Genomic DNA, 22,914 nt, shown 5'->3' on the forward strand with positions numbered 1-22,914 from the left:
ATTCTTTTCCCCTGAAAGTCAGAATAAAAATCATGAACATGATTATTACTGGCTTGAATTAAGTCACATGACCAAGCCCATGGTCCAAGAATGAGATGTGTGATTAGCTTTGTTCTAGGTAACATGCCCCTCCGTGAGGGAGGTCATCCCCAACCCCAAACTCTGCCAAGTAGGAGTGGGGAAGAGAGTTTCCTCTTAGAGTAGTGGTAGCTGGGTGACTGTGGCTTGGTTACAAATTACAGATTTCAATTTCATGCCTGAAATAACATGTGTTCTTAGAGAAGAGTCCCAAACTTGGAAAGCTTCCTAGAGGTTGCACTCTCATCTCTTCATTTAAGGCTGAAAATACTTCATTTAAGGCTGAAGCATAATGATTAAGCTCATAAGCTTTGCAAGCAACCAATCCTGGCTTTGAGTTCTGATTCTGTCACTAGCTCTGTAACTTTCCACCACGAGCCTCATTTTGCTCATCTGGAACTAGGAGCAGTCATGGTCCAACTCACACAGTTGATATGAGGATTAAATGAGATAATGGATTCACAGTACCTAGCAAAGTATATAGCAGTTAGTGTTCAGTAAATGATAGCTGTTATTAATAGAGAGAGGAAAAGACTGGCCTAAAGTCACACAGCTAATTAATGGCAAAGCTTAAACTAAAATTGCGTCTCTTGACTTCTAGCTCAAAGCTAGAAGTGAATGAAAGTGAAATTTAACAGCACACAAGTCAATTATACCTAAAACATCATAGAATAAATCAGTTTTTCTTCCCAAATTGCTACCTGGAGTCTGACAGTTCCCATTTCACAAAACAGCCATGTAATGTTATCACCAGAACCTCTTGAGAAGGGGCCGAGAGACCCATCATATTTTATTCCACCAACCATGACAAGGCAAATTAGAGAAAGACACCATTGACCTGACGCACACAAGCTGAGACCCTTGGGAAGATATGGCTAACCTGTCTGATTAGCCAAGTATTTGCTGAGCACTCTGTGTATCCAGGAATATATGAAATAGGAAAATAAAAATAAAAAGCACATTCTCTGCATTCAAAGATCTTATTCTTTTTTAAAAATTAATTAATTAATTTATTTTTGCTGTGTTGGGTCTTCGTTTCTGTGCGAGGGCTTTCTCTAGTTGTGGCAAGTGGGGGCTACTCTTCATCGCGGTGCGCAGGCCTCTTACTATCGCGGCCTCTCTTGTTGGGGAGCACAGGCTCCAGACGCGCAGGCTCAGCACTTGTGGCTCACGGGCCTAGTTGCTCCACGGCGTGTGGGATCCTCCCAGACCAGGGCTCGAACGCGTGTCCCTGCATTAGCAGTGGTTGATTCTCAACCACTGCGCCACCAGGGAAACCCTCAAAGACCTTATTCTTATAGGGAGATGGGTCAGCTGGGTGGTGGAGACAGAAAGTATTTGAGATGTTAAGGCAGAAGGATCCCTAAAGACAGGTTTGAAAAATGCATGACCAGCTGGGGCAGATTTGATTAAGAAGAAAGGAATAGGGAGAGGGACTCCTGCTAAATTCATGGCAAGTCAAAACTTCTGCTTAAAGGGTCCCTGGTATTAAATTGACAGTTGCCTTGGAATCCAAAGTAGAATTGGTTAGAACAGACTAGAGAAAGATTTTTTTTTTTTTTGCATTTCTCTACTTATTTCCATTTCAGAGAAAAACACTCTGTCACTTGCTCCTTTGCTCTGATTACAGCCTACAGCAATTTCTGAAATTCTTAGATTAAACTGGAACCCCCATTTATACCAGATAGCATGGTTCATTCTGAAAGTCACAAAACCTTAACACGAAATCAAAAATCTTGATGTGGTCAAGGGGTGTTGAAAAAAACCATGAAAACAATTCAATTTGATGAAGGAGTGTCCAGGGAAACAGAGCTAAAAATGTTCATGCATAAATACATGCACATTTGTCCAGGGGATTATCTGAATCCAGTGGTGGCTTCATTATTCTTATAAAATCTCTGACCCTTTCCCCAGAGGAGAAAACTGGAACACAGAAATTTTAAGTCAAGTGGCAAAGCAGGGCTGATGCTTTAATAGCCAGTTCATGAAGAACACTTCAGATTTGGGGAAAGCATATTCCTCAAAATCTTAGCTTCATTGTCCATTTATGAATGAATACTTTTTTAAAGTATTTTTAAAATTTTATTTATTTTATTTTTGGCTGCGATGGGTCTTCACTGCTGCGCGTGGGCTTTCTCTAGTTGCAATGAGCGGGCTTCTCATTGCGGTAGCTTCTGTTGTTGTGGAACACGGGCTCCAGGTGCGCAGGCTTCAGTAGTTGTGGCACGCGGGCTCAGTAGTTGTGGCTCACGGGCTCTAGAGCACAGGCTCAGTAGTTGTGCCGCACGGGCTTCGTTGCTCCGTGGCATGTGGGATCTTTCCAGACCAGGGCTCGAACCCGTGTCCCCTGCATTGGCAGGTGGATTCTTAACCACTGCTCCACCAGGGAAGTCCCTGAATAAATACATTTATATCTAAAAAAAGCACTACACAGGTATAAATATTTTTATTTGATATGATTTTTTAAATCATTCATACAGCTAGAGTCCTGTTCAAAATTGGAGGTAGGAAGCTGCTTAGAAGCTCTGGTTAAGATGTCAAAGATGATAATATCTACTTTAGAGATAGAAAAGCCTGGCACAGAGCTGAGAAGTGGTGTTCACTTGGCCCTATAGCTGAACCAGGGAGAGAACTGAGAGTAAAACATTTATATCTTCAAAACCTCAGGGCTAGCCTGGCACAGGGGAGTGCGGGAGTTTGGGCTCTGTGACTATGTATTAAAACACTGAATGTAATCTAGATTCTCAGAGCATCTTTGTTTACAGGATTATCTCAGCACATAATGATTTCGTTTATTCTCAGACTATCCCTAATGGGTAAACTGCAGTTAAAAGACACTGCTTTTCTCCTCCACGGAGGAAACAGAGAAGAAGGATTGCAAGAGAATTGTCATGGTCCCCATTGGGATTGTAAGTCGACAGAGGACAGAGTCATGAAGATCTTTTTACCACCGGTACACCACGTCTCCCAAACTAAAATTCTTAATTCTGGAAAAAATTATAAAATTAGGGACCTGGGTATATAGAAAAGTGAATGTCTGAGGAAAAAGTTAAAAAAAGAAATTATCGTTGCATTATTAGGAAAGTTAAAGGAAACTAAAGCTAATTTTACCTGCTCAAATAAAGGGTTGAATGGGTCCAATCAGTGTTCTGCTATGCTAAGATGGGCTCTGTTTATGATGCCATCATGAGCAAAGCAAAGGCTGTGTTTTGGGAAGCGTTGAAGGCATACTCTTGAGTACCTCTGGTAATTTCTCTCATTCAGTTATACTAAACTGAATAGGTTAAAAAAAAGTGACCAGGAGCTTTTTCTCGTATCAGGCAGCATACTTTGTCTTCTTCCATATTCTAGAGAAACCTGGGAGGCTAGAGCCAACACTTAAAATAATCTAAAGAAATGCAAAATAAAGCTACTTTCCATTAAGAGAAAGCCCCAACAGAGTTCAAAACTTTCACTTAAAACTACAGTGGTTTCTCAGTCTGATCATTTATTAAACTTATGTTTATCATATGAGGGAGGCTGGTTAGGTTATATTACTTCTGTTTTAGAGATGGTGAGGCTATGGTTCATAGTAATGAAAAGATATCGAGTAGTTCTTCAGGTTTAATAACTCGAACTATGTAGAAAGTGCCATTTACTATAGTGGAAAAAAAGGCACTTTTTTGTTTGTTTGTTTGCTTGTTTTAGTTATATTTCAAGCAGTGGAGTCAATGGAATGGCCTAGATGTTTGATATTGACATTTCTATTCTTCTCATAGGCTGTGAGGCTGGCTACTTCCATTACTGATTCCTCAATCTATTTTCAAAGGTGGACTTGTAATTGTAATGGTAATTGCCAAAGTACTTCTTCTATTATTGCTCTGCTCTTTGGATGCCCTTTTCGTCAGCTAAAGGTTATTTTACCCACTAAGCAGAAATATGGAAAATGCCCTCAAAGGTCATTTTTGAAGCCTTGTCTTAAAGAGAAATCTCTTTTGCAACCAAGTCAGGATCTTTTGCTATTTTCCCAAGAAAATAATTTCATGGACATTGTTCTCATGTGCAAGAAGTTGCCAATATTAACTGAAATATTTTTGGGGGGAGAATTAAGTTGGGAGTCAGGAGACCAAGGTTCTACTCTTACATATGCCACCAATTGGCTGTATGCTCCTGGGTAAAGCATTTAATCGCTCCAGTAACAAAATTTCTCATTTGCAAATAAGGAAATTGGAGTGGATGATCTCTGAGGTACATTCCAGTCCTAAATCTATTATAATTCCATGACAAATATGTTGAGTTATTAACAATAAAGAAAAATATTTTACAATGAACTCTAATGAAATGTTGGTATTCTATAAACTAGAGATAACGAATTACTGCCTGTCTTTTGAGCTATAAAGTTTTTTTGTGGGGATCTGTTTTTATCTCAGAGACTGAGGAGAGGAAAAGGAAAAAGGTTGGGGTTGGATAAAAGAAAGACTTAATTTACCCATCTTAGTTACTAACCCTTTAACCAGTTGGTAGGTGCTTCATTCACCTTGGTATCTTTGACTAAAAGGCAATCGTCCAGGGACAAACATAATTCATATCTTGCATAAAACATGGGGTGCTTAGGGAAGGATACCCAGTTTTCAAAGTAGCAATATTTCTAACCACATGTTAAAGATAGACATCCCATTTTTACCCACATTGGTTAGAAGATTAGAAGGGGGGAGTCCCAGAAAACAGGATTTTCAAAAACCAATAAACCCAGATCAAACACCTATGAAGACTTAAAAGACTGAACAAATTGATATTAAAGAAGCCACCCAAGAAAGACAAAATGAAGTGAAACAATGATGGATGTCTTAGAAAGCTCAAGTTTCTACCTATGTAAGTGGAAAACATGCAACCTCCTGGGGGCCCTTCTAACTCTAGAATCCTGTGATTCTGTGGCTTTATGATTACCTAGGTTATTTAATAAATGAAAGGAATAGAATTATTTGAAAGTTACGTCAATTTAGCTATAATTCTCCTATTCATTCAGATATAGTCCCTTTTGTGGGATTTCTTTGTTGGCCATAAATCACTAGAATAACAAAACAATACGCTTAACCCAAATACATTAATATCCTGAATTTTCAGGTCATTCCCTATAAAACTGAAGCTATATGGAAGAGTCATCGGCCTGAGTTCATTTATCCTATTTACCAACTCCACCGATCCATTTTACAAACTATTATTATCCATTGTTGTTAAAGTCCATTTGATTTAGACAGTATTTTCCTTAATTAGTTAGAAATGCAGAATTATATCTGAGTAAAGGCTTATACATTGTAATAGTTTGTCTTTCCATAATCCAGTGGATGATTGTCCTTCTGACACTAATCAGCATGGACGCTGACCCAGCTTTTATTTACTTGGCTCTAATGAAGTAAAACAGTTCCAGTTTTTTAGCTTTCCTTGGGGTTTCTTTGGATGGCTTATACCTTTTTAAGAAGGCTTTTAAGAATGTATTTTAACAGTGTTTTATATCTTTGAATACAAACATGTAAAGGAATTTGCATTTGCCAGGTTATTAGGCTACGACTAAATTGGGTGTTTGTGAAAGCTTATTGTAAATGGTAAACTACTTCACCATTAATAATTATAATAATAACAAATATTTGATGCAATTGTAGGTGGTGGTTAATAGCATGGGCTTTGAAGTCAGAGCGACCTGGGTTTGAATCTTGCCTTGCTTCGTACCAACTCTATGACTTTGGCAAGTTTCTTAACCTCTGAATGCCTCTTTTTTTTTTTTTTTTTTGCGGTACGCGGGCCGCTCACTGTGGTGGCCTCTCCCATTGCGGAGCACAGGCTCCGGACGCGCAGGCTCAGAGGCCATGGCTCACAGGCCCAGCCGCTCCGCGGCATGTGGGATCTTCCCGGACCGGGGCACGAACCCGTGTCCCCTGCATCAGAGGCGGACTCTCAACCACTGCACCACCAGGGAAGCCCATGAATGCCTCTTTTGCTGTCCTATAAAGTGCAAATAATATCAATACCTACCTCCCAGCATCTTCCTAGGTACTAAGTATAGAATTTTTTAAAGGACTTACATAATGCCTGCTCAATACATGTTAATTATTATTAATAATTATATTAGCTCAATAAATATGTGTTGCTAAGAAAAAAAGTACTGATAAATTAATTATTTAATGGATTATTGTGAAGACTAAAAAAGAAAATGTATGCAACAGACTTAGCACAAAGCCTAGATGATGCCCTATTACATTGCCTCACAGAAGTCACCCATTATAAGGTGCACCGTTATTGTGTATTCCTCTAAGAAAGAAAAAACTTCTGCCAATTAAACTTAAGACACCAACAACCATGAGACACATCCCCATTGCAGAGAGATAAAATTCTGGGAGAAAATTCACCTTAGAATCCATGAAACATAATAGTTTATATAAGTACAATGATAAGAGATGGAGAAGAGGAAAAGGAAAAATAGGAAATTCTCAATAAACTAATTTCTCAGTGACCAGATCTATCTGAATTTTTCATTTATTTACAGACCCCAAATTATAATTCTTGTTAGTGAGGAAGAAAAATTAAGGAACTTACCAGAGAGAGCCAACAAAGAATCATAATATATGATCATGGTGACTTATGACAAATCTACAATATTTATGGAGTCCCTGAAAGGAATGAGAACTCCTCGGGCACTAGTTCCCCACCTCCCAATGCAAGTACCTCTTCTACAGCATCTCTGAAATACTCAGATGATAGTTACGTTGCATTTCATTCCAGAGCTCCTTTTGACAGCTCTTAGAATTGCTTTTATGGAAATGTAAATCCCCTTCCACGGGCTGACACTGGGGTAGGTGGGGAAAGAGTGGCAGCATGTGGAGGTGTGCTAATCATCGGTGCCAACCTTGATGGGAAGGTGGGTGACACTTGCTAGTTCTAAGTGGCAAAGCGGGGAAGTAACATTTGAAGTGAAACTCAGGCAGAGCTGGAAAATAAATGACACAGAAGGGGGGGAAGAGCTCTCACTTACTTCAGAAAACTTTTCCAGCAACTGAAATAGGTGAGAGAGAAGAGGAGGAAGAAGGCATCTGCGAAAATGCAGGAATGTCTTTGAGCAAAGGAACTGAGAGAAAACAATATAGTTGTTGCTATATATTTGGCGGGGGCGGGGGTCGGGTGTCAGCAATTACCGAAGAACACAGACTTTTTACCCTACCAATCAGCATGTCAGCCTTGAACAAGTCCTTATGGCCAACTAACCAGTCCTATTAGAACCTAAATTAGTTTTAGAATAGAAGAAACACTGGAAACCGTCTAACACAGTAGTTCCCAATCCTGGCTGTACACTAGAATCATCTAGAAAGCTTTGTAAACATACAAGTTCTTGAGCCTTACCCTAGGGATTCTGATTTAATTGGTCTTGGATGCAGCCCAGCAAATGGTGCTTTTTAAAAGCGTCCCCAGCTTTTTTAATATACTGATCTAATTCAACCTCTTCACTTTACAAATAAAGAAGCTAAGACCTCGAGCAATACGGTGGCTACAAATGAATGCATAGGCAAACCCTCAGAGCTAAGATTCGGTGGAAGTTCAGTTACTGATCTCAGTCTTCATTTCTCTGCAGTCGTGTTGTACATCCACACCCAGGCTATGTTGGCTGGAGTATATGCCTCTGCCCTTTGAATTTGGACTTCGCCATGTGACTTGTTTTGGCCACTGGGATGTCAGCAGACATGGGATGAGCAATGGCTTGAATTATGCTTGCATGGTTGGGTTTGTCCTATTGTTCTCCTGTACTTTGCCATGAAAAGAATATATTCTCAGCAACTGGGTAGCCAGTTGCTGATCCAAAGAAAATGAGAAACTCACTGAGCAGGCATGAACCCAGTCACACCCAGACATGTATGAGTCAGAAATAAATGTTTGTTATTGTGAGCCAATGACTTTGGGGTGGTTTTTTGTTTTTTTTTTGCGGTACATGGGCCTCTCACTGTTGTGGCCTCTCCCATTGCGGAGCACAGGCTCCAGACACAGAGGCTCAGCGGCCATGGCTCACGGGCCCAGCCGCTCCGCGGCATGTGGGATCCTCCCGGACCGGGGCATGAACCCGTGTCCCCTGCATCGGCAGGTGGACTCTCAACCACTGCGCCACCAGGGAAGCCCTGGGGTGGTTTTTAATGTAGCATTATTATGGCAAAAGCTGACTGGGACAGACTCATACCCAAGATTTCTAATGTGTGGTTCACTTCATTGCTAGATCTCTAATGGCTTACTATATATAGGCTAGGGGGTACAAACTGATGATGATCTGCCAGTGCTCACAAAAGACAAACCAGTTAGATTCCTCATGTGTATAGCACATCAAACATGGACATGTGTAAGTCAAAGGGGTTTTTTTTTGATTAGCTGTTCAAAGACAGACTTTTCCTCCACTGGGAACACTGCTTACCCACTTCTATATTTCAGTCACTCCTAGATAATTATAACTAACAGTTTTGTTTTGTTTTGTTTTGTTTTGTTTTTTGCGGTACATGGGCCTCTCACTGTTGTGGCCTCTCCCGTTGCGGAGCACAGGCTCCGGACGCGCAGACTCAGCGGCCATGGCTCACGGGCCCAGCCGCTCCGCGGCATGTGGGATCTTCCCGGTTCAGGGCACGAACCCGTGTCCCCTGCATCGGCAGGCGGACTCTCAACCATCGCGCCACCAGGGAAGCCCTCATCGTTTCTTTTTTGATGCCTATAATTTGTCATTTCTGCTGGCCTTTTCTCCACAGAACTTTTTGAAATCTTTTGGTATGTTCTATCCAGGAGAAAACCATCCTGAAACATTAGAAAAACCCATCAAGAGACTTGCTTTCATCAAGCACTTTATAAGATTTTGAGAAGTTATCGAAGGTATTGAAAGAAGTCACTGACTTTCAAAGTCATCTCTTATTTTTCAAGAAGAAAACAATGGAAAAACGAATTCTCTTCATTCAGTGAGTCCCCTGTTTGGGTTCTGGGAAGCTTAGAGACATTGTGAAATCAAATCTTGTGCTATATTTTTCTCCTGGTTCACTCTTTTTGAGATTTATGAGCAATATGGCTGCTAAGACATGACCTCCTCCTAAGAAAATCTTTTTCAGGAGACAAAAAAACCAAAAACAAAAAAACCAAAATAATACCCAGAGAAAAACCTGTCCTTCCTGAAGATAAGTGAGAAGTACTGAAAACATCTGTGGTTGGTACCCTTCTAAACTCCCCTTGCTCCAATAATGCAGGTATATAATAAATGGTAAATGCAGTGGTTTTATTTCAGCAGAGAGGTAAACTGGTTGGCTGCAGCAGCAGAAGGAACTCATCAGATTAAAACCTACTGACATACAATCTGCATGGGAAAAGAGACAACATTACATACCAAGTGAAGCAAAAAAGGGCAAAAAATGGTAACAGACCTAAGATTCCTGGATTTTCATTCCAGATGATCCTTTTGAAGTGGCCAGTGATCCTTTTCGCTAATTACCTCATTGAGAAAATGAAGATAGATTTGACTGTATATTTTTTTTCAAGTGGATGATAGAAATACACAGCATGAGGAAGCAGTAACTCTAACCTGTTTGATTCAATACGTTTTCTAAAATAAAGGTACCATGAACTAGGGTAAAAATATAGGATGCCCAGTTAAATTAGAATTTGAGATAAATAATGAACATTTTTAGTATAAGTATATCCCAAATATTTCATGGGATATAGTTCTACTAAAAAATGTATCTGTTGTTTATCTGAAATTCTAATATAACCGAGTACTTCGTTTTGTAGCTGGCAACCCTAATGGAAGTAGCAGTGTGTCATTTCAGAGACTAGGTGGTAAAGGCATTGTGACTTCCTCCTTCCTCTCTCCCTGGGATCACTCTTTTTGGGGGAGGCCAGCTGTCATTTTGTGAAGACACTCAAGCAACCCTATGGCTAGGCCCACGTGGTGAAAATCTGAGGCCTCTAAAGAACAGTCAGCAAGAAACAGAGGCTTCCTGCCAATAGCCTTTAGATGACTGTAACCCCAACTGACATCTGCACTACAATCTCATGAGACACTAAGCAGAGCCACACAACTAAGCAGAATTCCTGACCCAGAGAAACTGAGATGATAAACATTTATCGTCTTAAGTGGCTAAGTTTGGACTAATTTTTCGTGTAGTAAGAGATAACTAATAGAGGCATATCACTTAAGTAGATGTACATCTGTTCAGAATTCTGGTCAATCTTTCAGGCATATGATGAATCTTTTTGTTTAAAGGAAAATTTTCTTGCCTTTTCTTTGCAACTATCATACTGCCTGTGAAATATCGCTTAACAGCATTCTCCTGTCAAAGGTAGATCCAATATAATACTGACTGAAATCTTTAAGGAAAATTTGATCAATAAGAAAATTTTAAGCGAAAAACAAAAACTAAGTACATTGTCATAACAACAGATTTGCAATGTGCATTACAGATTGCAAACTTTCACACTGATCTGTTATTTGATCACTGAAATAAACCAAAACTATTTTACAGGTTAAAAAAAAAACCCACAACGCTTTAAAAGGTTCAATGATATGCTAAGGTCATACAGCTAGGATTGCAACACAGATCATTTGACAACCAGTTTCTTCTAAAGTGCTGCCTCTCAAACCTGAAGAGTGTCCCTTTCTGACATTTGCCATTGATCTTAAATGGCCTTCTGTTTCAGGTAGTTTTCAATATCAAAAATGTTAAAATGAAGTGTAGAAAACTGGTCGTCAATCATGTGAAATCAAACAATAGTGAACTTCTCTTGATCTCTGAAAACAGAGTTTTAATTTTCCTCTTATTCAGCAGCCATGGTTGACAATGCCACTGGCGGTTAATAGTTGACTCAGTCCTTCAGCAAGTCACATCATGCTATTTGGCTTGACATTTCCTATCATGAGAAACTGTCCTGAACAACAACAACAAAGGGACAGATATTGAGATAAACCTATCATAAGCAGGAAATACAAGACAAAGAAAAACAGGCTAAAAGTATAATTCTGCACTTCTACTCTTAGCAGTTTCATGCATGACTCCTCAACAACTCCTTTCCCAGGATCACTGGGTGTTGACAAAAGCCAAACTATGTTAGTATTGCTATATAACTCATCATCAATTGTTCCTCAATTGCACTACTCAACTTCCATGTAAGAACATGTACTGGAATCTTATTTTAAAATTTGAATCCAGGAAAAGCTTTGTTTCTCCTGTAATATTGTTACATATTGAAGGAGCAATATTATAAATGGAAGGGGAAATAATTATAAAAGGAAAGAGAAAGGTATTAAAGTTGGTTAGTAAAATTTTTTAAAGTAAATAAACTCAGGTAAATAAACTCAGGTCACAGTCAGAAATCATGGTGAAAGAGGGAAATAATGCAGTCAGAGAGTTAAGAGGAACCTCGGAAGGGTTTACATAATTTTGACTTGAAGAGTAGGAGGAACCAAAAACAGAGTAGGAAGGTGAAGTGGAAACCTGTTTCTTGTTAAATACTTCCCTGTGGATAATTCACTCCTGCTTGTCCTGGCATTAAAATGAAAATAGTTCAAGCTGCTATAACAAAGTACCATAGACTGTATGGCTTGTAAACAACAGAAATTTATTTCTCACAGTTCTGGAGTCTATAAGTCTAAGATCAGGGCACCAGCATTGTTGAATTCTGGTGAGGACCTTTTCCAGGCTGCAGTCTGCCAGCTTCTCTTTGTATTGTTAAGTGACAGAAAGCAGACAGAGGAAGCAGGCTCTCTCAGGACCCTTATAAAGGCACTAATCCCATTCATGAGGGCACCACCCTCATGATCTCATCTAAACCCAATTATCTCCCCAAAGCCCCATGTCCTAATCCTACCACATTGGAGGACAGAGTATCAATATAACAATTTTTGGAGGACAAAAACTTTCAGTCCATAACAGGAAGCAAATAGTAATTAGAAGGGGAGCTATAAGTTATCTTCATCTGAGAAGAGTTATCTTCATGTAGGGAGAACTTGGGAGATAAACAAAACAAAATAAATCAGGAAGGAGAAGAATTTAGGCATAAACAAAAAATTACTTGAGCTTATACAATTAAGTGGATTTCTAGATTCTGCAGACCCGTTGTTTTTCTCAACAGTGCTGGTCAAGTCACTGTAGGAAAAAAAATAATGTACTTGCTTATTCAGATTCTCTTACATGTTCTGCTCATTAGCATTGCTGCTTGAAAAGAAGTCCCAGGAACCCAGAACTCACTCTCCTGGCACCCTTAATGGGTTGGATGAAATGGAGAAATTGCACATCCAACTCTTCCCATGACAAAGAAATGGGTGGTGTCTCTGTCCCAGATATAGAGCAGAGAGTCAACACTGACCTCTGCCTTTCTAACAAAGAGAGTGCATCAAATAAATGGTCATGAAGCCCCAAAGTTTCCGCCAGTTACACTGCTCTCTTCTGAGAAAACTATTACAGGAAGATGATTACCCAGAGATTGGCATGCTCTTTTCCATTTTCCCAGGCCAAATTAGCCACAAATGGTTGAAATGGAGTTCTATATGCTGGGAAGTGACCTTTAGGGTGACTTAACTTGAGAACTTTGCCCAGTAGGAATGCTCCATATTGCTAATGACCAACTGTTCCCATCAATTTTCCTCTCTTGTAGAATTAGAATGCAAGATAAACAAAGAGCACTGGCAATCAACTCAGTAAGGGAGTGGAAACAAACAGGAAGAAAAAAGTCTGAGTCATGAAGGTAGCTGACTTTAGGTTTGTTCTTGGGTCACTAAAACCCCTGACCTACTGTGAACATTTGAATGCCTCTGAATGAGGCATGTCTATATATTTACTGAGAAGATTTCTAGTCTTTCCTTACCTTGTGGAATATCCTAACAGTAAAATCTCTATTGCCTGAGGTAAAATAAACATGTATCTCCTTCTTCCCATCAGAAGGAAACTGGTTTAAGAAGAGAACCTTATAATTTTCAGGGTTCCCATTTTTGTCCTGGCAACCAGGAACCTCTTTGCCAAATCTTATGTTTAGCAATTATATTAACTATAATGATTAGAGTTTTGTTCTTTTCCATGCCTTGGTCCTGAATTTTATATTTTCTATATATAAGCTCTGTTTGTGTACATATGTGTTTCAGACATCAGAAGCTTCCGGAAGCTAACTGCTCAGTCTTTGGAGGGTCAGACAGCCAAGAAAATAAGACATCCAGCTTAATGGAGCCTCCTAAAATCTGCCTTCCCATATATTTTTATGGTGGCCTTCAAGTGTCAAGATCTTTGGGCTTTAGCAATTTCTAATTTATCTCACAGAGAAAGAAATTGAAGACTGAAGTACCAAACAGCTGTCCAAAGTTCAGACACAATCCTACACGAACCATTCTGACCCCAGACACAGATGGAGAGCTGCAAAATACCTCAGATTTTCTGTCTGCTTTTCAAAGGCTCATGTAGAGCTGGTACTCTCTCAAGTAGAAAAATAACTATCTATAGTGAAATCTCAGTATTACTCCTAAAAATACCCTCATGTTTCTCCATTTTATGAATTTTATCTCCAGATTCCCAAAAGGTAGATGAAATGAAATTGGTAGGAGAATAAATATAGACTCAGAATCCCCTCACCCTATCCTAATTAGGTAGATAGCATTCATTTCATTATTTCTATCCCTCTTCCTTCTCTATCACCTGATCACATGAGGAAAGATCTAGAGAAACAAAATTAGCAGCAAACTGCTTGGCAGTCGGCACTGTAAAGCATCCTGAGGTCCTCTTACCCAGCACTTCAAATGGCTTTATTATTTTTCCCTCTCTCCACACTAGTCCAAACCAAGCAGGAGCTAGCTGCACTCACTCAATAAAACGTACTTTTATTGAGCACTGCTTGTGTCTCGGCAGCATGCTTGGTAAAAGGAATACAATATTGAGCAAGAACGTATGATGCCTGCCTTCTTAGAATGTATATCCTCCATTGGTTCTCAACTAGAAAAAATATTCACCCATATAGGGAATTCGGAAATGAATGGTGGCATTTTTGTTGTCAAATGATTGGGACAATCTACTGGCATTTAGTGAGCACCATATGGGATAATTTAACACAATGAAGAATTGTCATGAACAAAATGCCAAAAGCTCTGTGACTGAGAAATAAACAATTACAACAGAATGTGTTAAGTGCTATTATGAGAAGTACAGGATGCCTCTGAAAGCACATGTCAGCAGCACCAACACAATTTGGAGGCAGAAGAAGCCAGTTTTCAACATTTAAGCTGAAAAAAAAACAATGGTAAGAGTTAGCTAGGTGTTAGTGGTGTAGGAGAGCTGAGTTTCAGATAATTTTCTAAAATTATTGAATGGATAATTAAGTATATGAATAAAAGATGGATGATTTTTGTTTATCTCCCATTTTTAGCCATTAATTGTTGGGTTGAGGTCAAAAACTCTCTGTCTGTAATGTTATTTTAGTTATAAATATAGTTAGTTACTGGGTAAGTTTACATTTATGCTATACATTGTTTGAAGGAAGAGAGTAAAATCTCCAAGAAGGTAAAGGTTTACACTAAACATTTCCATGGACTTGACGTGAAATTTTTCTAGTTCAGCTTCCTTTTCTCTTTACTATATCTTTACACTTCATTGAAGTCCACATATCATTCATCAGAGAGCAGGCAGTGCTTCATCATTCTCCAATATTCACAGCTTCCTCATTAATATTCAAACCTGAATGAGTGATAGGCTAAATCTGAATAAAATAATTCTATATATTTACTATCACACATTCCTAAGTACTCCCAAATTCTCAAATGCTTCTGTTTCATAGAGGGTCAGCTATTACCTGTTTTCCTCAAGTCTCAGCTCTTATTTGGCTGACAACACTCTACTGAACACAGTCATTATCTTGCTTCTCCCAAGACTTGTCAAATGTCCCCAGAGAGCTGCTCTCAGACATCTCTGTAGGCAAGGATGGGTGTCCCTCAGGGCCAGAATCAGACTCAGAAACCAGCAATGTCCAAAATGTGTAGGTGGCCTATTCGGGTCAGTTTAAATTTTTAGAAAAACAAATAAAATAAAATGCATATACACACTACTCTGCAATCCATCCTTTGTCTTTTTTGACAGAAAGACAAAGGAAAGAAGGAGTTAGGAAGATGAGTTACATGCATGGAGATTCTACCATGTTTGGGTTTGATATAAAGCATTCAAGACACCTAAAATCATAGAATGTAAGAACTGGAAGAGTCTTAGAGACAGAACCCAGCGCCCTCAGTTTACAGATGAGAAGAGTGAGAATAAGAGCCAGGAAAAGACTAGTCCATGCCACCATGCTGGTATTAGGGGAGGCAAGACCGGAAATGGTTAAGAGCATAAGCTGTGGAGTCAGGTAATCTCAGCTGAGGTTCCAACTTTTCCCCTTATTTCATCCCACTTAGCTTCAATTTCCACCCAGGTAATTGAATTATAAGGATTCTAATATGTCTACATTATAGGTTTAGTGTAAGAATTAAATAAGACATACACACAGAGAACTCAGTAGAATGTTCAGCACATAGTAAGCGACCAATAAATATTAGCTATTAGAATAATCATCTGTGGTACAGAGCCACCCTACAACACTGCGGAGTCAACCATACTATCTGGGGAAATCCTTCTCTCCTTCAGTTTTGCACCAAGACGCTGGGCTAGGTTAGGTCCTGAAAGCCTGAGGTGGAGATGGGAGTTGAGTTCTGGCTACATTTCCAAACTCCTCCATAAATAGGCCTTCAATCCAAAGACTTCACTGTTAGATTCATCCCAGACTTCCCTGGAGGTGTAAGAAGATGATAATCATCGCTTCTGAATGAGAAGAGACGCCAAATCACAGGCTTTTATGCTGAAAAATAACTTAGATATAGTTTACTCAAATTATATTTTGATTATGGAATTTTCAAAAGCAAGGCCTTACTCCCCTGTTACTATTATTTAGTTTTTGGAGGGCCAGAGATCCCATTACAGTGCTATGCACATGTCAAACTCAAAGAAAATTTATGGAAGGTAGGAAGAGAATCATTTATTGGTTTGTCTGCCTTGTCTTTGTTTCACAGGGTTACCTTCATCCAAGAATTCTGTGAAGCAATCATTCAACAATGGCTTTAACCCTTGAATCAAAGATAACGATAGCCAACATGAAGTGTGTACTTTCTAACTAGACAATGGCCAACAACTTAACATAATCACCTCATAACAAGTCTGGGAGAAAAAGATTATTATCATTCTCATTTTACATTCCCATTATTATATTATCCCCATTTTATAGACTGGAAAACTGAGGCTCAGAGTGTATAAGTAATTCACCCAAGGTCACACAAGTGGTAAGTAGTGATGCCAAGAATCAGACGCAGGCAAACTTGAGATCTTAACACTTGATTTTATGCTCTTAATACCCTTGGGGCTCTAAATGATAACAAACGAATTTCTAATTTTTCCCATACTCTTCTACTCTGGCAAATTCATGCACTTCTCTTACCATAATTCCTACCCTTACCATATTCCTACCCCCAAGGAAGTAACAATAGGGTATTGTATCTTTCATTTTTTCCATATCCTTATGTTTTCCATGCCACAGTCAGAAGTGGTCACTTGTTCACGCACAAACCCAACGTAAGTCACAGCACATGGGTATAATGATAACAAAGAGAGCATACACTAACACTACTGCCACACTTGCAAACTGCCCTCCACCAAAGGAAATCAAATAAGTTTAGGGTATATATTGCAAATGCAGAGCAAAGCTGTATGTTTACCAACACCTGGGAAAACTGAAATTCAAACCCAAGACCAGACATTAAATATCATTATGTAAGACACCAATGTCAAGTCCTTGCAAGGCTTAACAACCAAATTAGCAATAAATTCTGACAGCCCCATCAATCAGCTCTATTCAGCCAATCCAATGGCAACTTTGTGTTTCTTTGCAGGCCCAGGGAACACACACATTTGCCCAGGGGAAAAAAAAAACACTTGATTAAATTTGGTTTTGAATAATTGGTTCATCAAAATTCTTCTGCTAAAGAAAAATGGCATTTCTAATTTATAGAAATCATTATTTGAAATATAGTTATGAGTACTCAGAGAACCCCTGAAACGAAATAAATTTAAGTCAGCACAGTTAAGAAAGCCATTAAAAGGTATGTAATGACAGCCCCTGCAATTATCACTCCAACACAGCTGGTGTGGAAACCTGCCAAAAGCCAGCTCCTCTCCTCCACCAGCTGTGGTCACTGTGCTTGATGCTTGGGAGCCCAGGTCAGGTGGATCAAGGGCTCTCATGCCCCATCTGGCAAGCCCAGGTGCCTGATGTTACCTATGAAGGAGCATGACACATTCTGGGCAGAAAAGGTGGGGGAGATTTTTTTTTTAACAACTTTATTGGAGTATAATTGCTTTATATTGTTGTGTCAGTTGCTTCTGTACAACAAAGTGAATCAGCTATATGTATACATATATCCCCATATGCCCTCCCTCTTGTGTCTCCCTCCCACCCTCCCTGTCCCACCCCTCTAAGTGGTCACAAAGCACCAAGCTGATCTCCCTGTGCTATGCGGCTGCTTCCCACTAGCCATCTATTTTACATTTGGTAGTGTATATATGTCCATGCCACTCTCTCACTTCGTCCCAGCTTACCCTTCCCCCTTCCCGTGTCCTCAAGTCCATTCTCTACATCTGCGCCTTTATTCCTGTACTGCCCCTAGGCTCTTCAGAACCTTTTTTTTTTTTTTTTTTAGATTCCATGTATATGTGTTAGCATACAGTATTTGTTTTTCTCTTTCTGACTTACTTCACTCTGTATGACAGACTCTAGGTCTATCCACCTCACTACAAATAACTCAGTTTCGTTTCTTATTATGGCTGAGTAATATTCCATTGTATATATGTGCCACATCTTCTTTATCCATTCATCTGTCAATGGACACTTAGGTTGCTTCCATGTCCTGGCTATTGTAAATAGCACTGCAATGAACACTGTGGTACATGACTCTTTTGGAATTATGGTTTTCTCGGGGTATATGCCCAGTAGTGGGATTGCTGGGTCATATGGTAGTTCTAGTTTTAGTTTTTTAAGGAACCTCTGTACTGTTCTCCATAGTGGCTGTATCAATTTATATTCGGTGGGGGAGATTTTCAAAAATCTATTGGTAGCCCCAAAACCTCTTTGGGAGGATTCTTTCACAGGTACACACTTCTTGCTTGCAAATAACCCCACTAACCTGCACTGGGCTTGACCTCCCATTCAGAGCAACCCCAGCATCCTTGAGAGCCAGGAAGTCCTACTGCAGACCTGGCTGGCCATTGCAAATTAACTTGGAATATTATTGCATATGATATCTGAGTGAGAAGGGAGAGTCTACACTTTTCCTCCAGCCCTGTTCTATGGGCACATGAGTGTGGTGTAGACTTTATCATATCTCCTAATTGTGACACAAAAATGCAAGCAGGCAATACGGGAGAGAAGACATCTCCAGGTCACTTTGGCAACCAATGCCTCTGTAGATGAGTCAGGGGGTCAGCCAGGGTCCCTGAATGAGAGAAGTAAACAGTAAACTTTTTCCCTCTGCTTTGCATGGACCATAAACCACAGACAACTGGTACAGTTGGGGTGTGTGATAGGTGAGAAACATCTCCCTCGTTTTTGGAATAGCATGGAATTTAACTGAGATAAATGTGAACTCCTACTTTTCAGTTAATTCAATTGCATTTGATGGATGGGAGGCAAGGAGAAACCTGACTTATCTGCAGTTTGTGAGAAAAAGACCTGCAGGTATTGATCACAACTGAGCCAACATGTGTGTGGTTGTTATATGTGCTACCGCAGGCTGTGTGGTGTTCATAGCTGTGTACCGTCTAGGACAAGGAAGGATGAGTCTCACGGTGTGCCACTTTGGCCATACTAGGTTCAGCATATTATATTCCTTTCTGAATTCCACATTTTAAGAGGCAGTACAGGCAGAGAATAACCAAGAGCGTAAAATGTTTGGGAACCAAAATAATAATGACATCAATAACAGCAATAGCTAATCCATTCTACAAATGAGGAGATTTGGAGAGAAACTTTCCCAAGGTCATACAAGTAAGTTGGAATGCAGAATTCAAATTTGAGCCTGTCTGATCCATGCTTTATCGTATTATGTGTATCTGTTTTATTAGCCACACCAAGAGTGGCTTTATCACTGAGCCCATATTTGTCCTTTTTTGAAAACAAAAATCATATATTTATGGTATATAACTGGATTTGATATACATAGTGAAATGATTACTACATCAATCTAATTAACATACTATCTGAGACTAACTTTTGACCTTTAAAAGCGTGCAAACAGGGCTTCCCTGGTGGCGCAGTGGTTGAGAGTCCGCCTGCCGATGCAGGGGACACGGGTTCATGCCCCGGTCCGGGAAGTTCCCACATGCCGCGGAGCAGCTGAGCCTGCACGTCCGGAGCCTGTGCTCCGCAACGGGAGAGGCCACAACAGTGAGAGGCCCGCGTACCGCAAAAAAAAAAAAAAAAAAAAAGCCTGCAAACATCCCATAATTACATTAGTAGAGCCCTATTCTAGAAATCCACCAACTTCAGAAAAACAATGAAATCTGGCGACCTAGTTTGGCCTGATTTCATTGCTGTGATGAGAAAACATGGCTCCTGCCTTTTTTTTTTTTTTTGCGGTACACGGGCCTCTCACTGTTGCGGCCTCTCCCGTTGTGGAGCACAGGCTCCGGACACACAGGCTCAGCGGCCATGGCTCACGGGCCCAGCCACTCCGTGTGGCATGTGGGATCTTCCCAGACCAGGGCACGAACCCATGTCCCCTGAATCGGCAGGCGGACTCTCAACCACTGCGCCACCAGGGACGCCCGGCTGCTGCCTTTTGATACAATGTGGTCCATTTCTGAAATTGCATCTTTGAGAAGTAAATAAGACCTTGGTTTGAAATAAATGAGGCCAGACTAAAAGATGTCCTTCTACAAGCATTTTAGCAAGCATGGAAATGACATCTGCAGTCTAATCATTCCCAGGCTCCTACCCATTTCAGTCAAATAGGCCTCCAGTCACCACTCGTAGTAACACTCATTGGACACAAACCAGAATATGGGCAAAATTGGGATATAGTCAGAGTTTGCCCTTAGCATCACTATGATAGACACAGAAATGCACTGCCCAGATCCCCTTCAAGAAAGGCCTTGCTTCCTAGTTGCAAGGAGTGTGGTTAGCAAACAGCCTCCAGCTGTCACTTCTCCAGGGCCTGCCTCAGCTCCAGGGAGCAGGCTCACTGAGGTCACACCTTTTCCAGGGTAGCCTGTATCCAGTGACTAAGCAAAGTGGGGTACAAAGGCCTCACTGTTCAGCTGGAAGAAGGATGCTCTGCAGAGTAATACTTACCTGCACATTCCCTTCTTCCTCTGCCCAATTTTGTTTGCTCCTTCCCAAGTGCTGATCTCCAGTAAACAACCTGCACCACAAACTCCATTTCAGCATCTTTTTCTGAAGAACCCTACCAGTGATAATCCCCTTTTTCTGTTCTGTGACTTTAGCCCTCCTAATGGCACCCTCTTTTAGCCCATCATCCTAAAATAGGGTGGTAAAAAGACTTAATTGGTTGGAAGCTTCTGGTCCAACTTTCAACTATTGCCCAAAGCAGGATGAAGCAGAAATGAGCAAAGGTGTTGGAGACATACAGTTCTAGGTTCAAATTTCAGCCTTGGCATTAACGAGCTGAATAACTTTGGGCACGGTATTGAATCTCTCTGAGCCTCAGTTTTCTCCTCTGTCAAGTGGTGATGTCACTGTCTACCTATGAAGGTTGTTCGAAGAATGAAATATAATCATATATAATCACATATGCAAAGCACCAACCACAATGCCTGGTAGGTGTCTCGTAATTGGTAGGTGTCTCGTAATCGTAACAGTAGGTGTCTCGTAATTGGTTATTTATGGTTATGGTTATTTTGACACTAGGCATATACTTCCCTTGTATTCTAATTTACCTTTTCAGGTATTTATTTCTTGCTTCTCCCATGAGACTTTATTTTCCCGGAGAGCAGGGACTGTGTTTTGTCTACTTCGTCTGGGTCTTTTATAAGGTGCCAAGAATGGATTGAAATATATCAAAGGTGCCCACTATATAGTGACCACCCTGAAACTGGGTTCTTGGTGTGTCACAGTTCCAATGGCAAGTGTACACTGAACAGCATATGTAGATGTATAAAGACTTCAAAGTAGATTTTGCCTTCTACTCGGCACTGCAAGACCAAATGCATAATAGTTAATAGTGTACAGAAGACATTGTGGTTGGGCCCCCAATGTCCATTCTACCCCAGATGACCAGTCCCATCCAATCACCCCACACAAGTCCTCCAGGACTCAGCTGATCCAAGGACAGACATAGGTCTTCGCTTGGCCCAAACAGTCTGAAGAGAAGAAATTATATTGTGTGGTTGGCCAGGAGATTTTCTTCTCTCCCACTGGATATGAAAAAAGAAGCATGATGCTCCAATTTACATACAGCTACTAGGAGAACCAGTTACATGGGAGATCACAGATCAGAGACTGAAAGCTCCTGGGCTCCTAATGACATTGTTGAGTTGCTGAACTGCTGAAATATAAGGCCTGCACTACCTCTCTTCTTCCTGTTATGTAAGATAATAAATGTCCTTATTGTTGAAGCCATTTCAGTCTGGGATTTTGTTACTTTGAATATGCAGCTGAAAGTATCCACAGAAGTGAGGCAAACATTCAATATACAACCACACCTAGCCAGGGTGTTTTTTAAATCATTAGAGCTATATTAGAATTGTTGCATTTTTTTTTTTTTTTTTTTTTTAGCAGAAAGAGGCCATTTACTCTGAGTTCCACATTTATAGATTAGGAGACTGAGGTTCAGAAAGGCTGAGTCAGTTGCCTGAGGAGACAAAACTCATAAGTAGCACAGCCAGGACTAGACCTTAAACTCCTTGATACCCAGCATCCAGGCATTAATCCATTCATTCAACAGCATTTATGGGTATCTACAATGTTCCAAGCACTGTATTCTTGACTCGGCAACATACTGGTTCCCAAAACACATCATGGAAATGAACTTTTATAACAATATTTGCAATTCGAGTGAAAGGACCACAATAAATGTTTCACAAGGCCCTGTTAAAGCAGAGGCATTTGCAGAATGCTACAAGCACTCCTCGCCAGCCAGAAAATAAGAGTGACCTAAGGAACAGATGGGAGGAATGTCAAGCTGTTTGGAAAGATTTATCAGATTTAAAAAGAAATTCCAGTGCACTAGGAGGAAAGAGATATTTAACAGGATTACCCATGCTCATTCACTTTTTCTGGCTATTGAACTGTAAAATGCATTTCTATAAAAATCATATAAAAATGAAACAGAAGGAAAATAAATGTCATTTTACTCAAGGCATGTATACTGGAGCTCAAGTCAGGAGTGCCATAATCCACCAACTCAGCTAAAGAATATTCATCACTGAAAGGAATTTTGGAAGGTGTGAGGGGAGGTGAAAACAGGTACCAGTTTTTCCACAATAACAGCAGCAAAGGTTCATGTAGGGTCTGTCACCTTTGTTCACATAAAGCACAGCATTTCAAAAGCTGAACAGCTGAACCCGTTGTGGGTTCAATTCTATTAGAAATATCTCAGTGACCTTGAGCATGGCAGTCTCCAAAAAGAGATGCACATGTGGGAGCCAAGTAAGATAGCATTGACCTGTCACAATACTTCCCACTCACAGCCCCTTCTGAGGGAAGAAGTTCCTCGAGCAGGGAAGGCCCTCTTCTGTATATAGGACTCTGGCTTCACTGCAGCCACAACTTCCTGAAGATTGG

This window comes from Grampus griseus (assembly GCF_964374135.1).
Source record: "Grampus griseus genome assembly, chromosome: 10".
Taxonomy (NCBI): Eukaryota; Metazoa; Chordata; class Mammalia; order Artiodactyla; family Delphinidae; genus Grampus; species Grampus griseus.